Source organism: Eptesicus fuscus, chromosome 7, assembly GCF_027574615.1.
Source record: "Eptesicus fuscus isolate TK198812 chromosome 7, DD_ASM_mEF_20220401, whole genome shotgun sequence".
Taxonomy (NCBI): Eukaryota; Metazoa; Chordata; class Mammalia; order Chiroptera; family Vespertilionidae; genus Eptesicus; species Eptesicus fuscus.
This window is the reverse complement of record NC_072479.1, coordinates 18,651,548-18,653,343: the sequence shown is the minus strand read 5'-3', so window position 1 is coordinate 18,653,343 and position 1,796 is coordinate 18,651,548.

The window sequence follows — 1,796 nt, the reverse complement described above, 5'->3', positions numbered from 1 at the left end:
TCTTACCAAGTGTTTTCCTAAAACCCATTTGCTTGAGGACACCTGCCCCAGCTCCGCAGAAAGCACCCTCCCACGCTGGGGCATCACCTTACTCCACGGGCATTAGCGCTTGCGGTTGCACCTCTGTGCAGCCTCCTGGGCCTGGGTTTTGTCTCCTGTGGGACGTTGCTTAATCCATGGGGCGTGGGTTTTGTTGTCGGTTTTTCCTGGAAGGCCCGATGTAGCCCTGCACACACGGCTTGGCTATGGACGCTCAGCTTTCCTTTCCTTACCACTCTGAACCTTCCTGCCCAGCCACCAGCATTTTTGTACCGTTGTTACCGCTGTAAGAGCAGGGGGCAGTCATCTGGGGTGATCTTCAGCTTTGCATACTGGCTTCATGACAGTATGTTGAGGCTATTACGAAGCCAAATGAAACACTGTGTTTTGGTGTTAGCTCTGTGTGCTGACTGAACGTTCCAGATCTCTGGGAAATCGTTAAGACATACAAACACACTCACTAAAGCACAAACAAAAGGTCTTGGGTTTCTAGGTCTTCATTCCATCCCTAATTTCCTCTTTCAGAAGGGGCACTTTTGTCTCAACGTTGAGCTTTTCTAATTGGAAGATGAAACAGGTCTGACAGTGCGTAAAGGGGCCATCAAGTGTGTCACGAGCCCACTGCGGGGAGTGGAGCACATGCTTTGTCTGCTCTTCCCACCTTTACACGTCCACAGCTCTGAGTGGGAGACACCCTGTCTGGATGCATTTGGAAGGAGTGGAGTTTTAGTGTTATTAACAGACACTGCCCCAATGCTGCAGGGTAAGCCGATGGGGGAAGGGTGGGAGGTCATGCAGAGGGAATTCGGAAGATGGGTAAGGGTGACAACCTGGGAAACACCCAGGGGGCCCAGCAGACTCCACTAGGCAGAAACCCAAGAAAAACGTTATCCCTGCTTGTCTGCAAGAACAGTGATGTCAGTCGGGGATGGAGACAAAGGGGAATTTCTAGAGTCCTTGTAGGATTAAAAATCCTATTAGGTGTGGTTACTTGAGATGAACAGGGACTGTCTTAATCTGGATGTAGCCAATGAGCAGCATTAATCTTACTGCAGACAGCTTCAGCCACTATTAAACTGGAAAACGGCCTTCAGTAACTGAGAGTGAACTATAGAGAAAAGCTTTTATAGTAACATCAAAATGGCTATGAAGCCACTCTGCCTTTTGCATTACCCGTCACTCCTGCAATGGAAGCTGATCTGAGCAGCTGAGGGCCTGGCGCTGCTGGGACCAGGGCCTGGCAATTCACGTAGTGTTGACTCTCCCACCCCTTTCCCAGGCTCTGCCTCACCACCTCTCCACCAAGGGCAGTTGTGGCACAGTCCTCGAGGGAGGGATACAGAGGTCAGGAGTCAGATGAGAGCCAGGAATGCTGCAGGGGTAGGGCTCTCAGAGACCCTCCATGTGGAGATGGCACCTTCCACGCCAGGAGAGGCTGGCTCACAGCCAAAAGGGAGCAGCTGGCAATAGCTGGGGCCAGCATCTGAGGCCTTATCCTGACAGCAATTGCTTTCACACCTTATGAAGGTGGGCTGAAGCTTCTAGTTTATAAGATGGTAGCATGGGTGACCCAAAGGGGAAAATATGTAATTAATTACTTGCATTGTGATAGCCTGGATGCACCTGTAGGTTACCTGCCGAGTTAGGATCGGCATTTTACACCACTACCAGATGTTGGCAATAGAGTTCTGACATGAGAAAGATATATTCCTTTGTGCGAAGTTCTGGTCTATAAATAAGTCCAAGTGGCCAGAGAA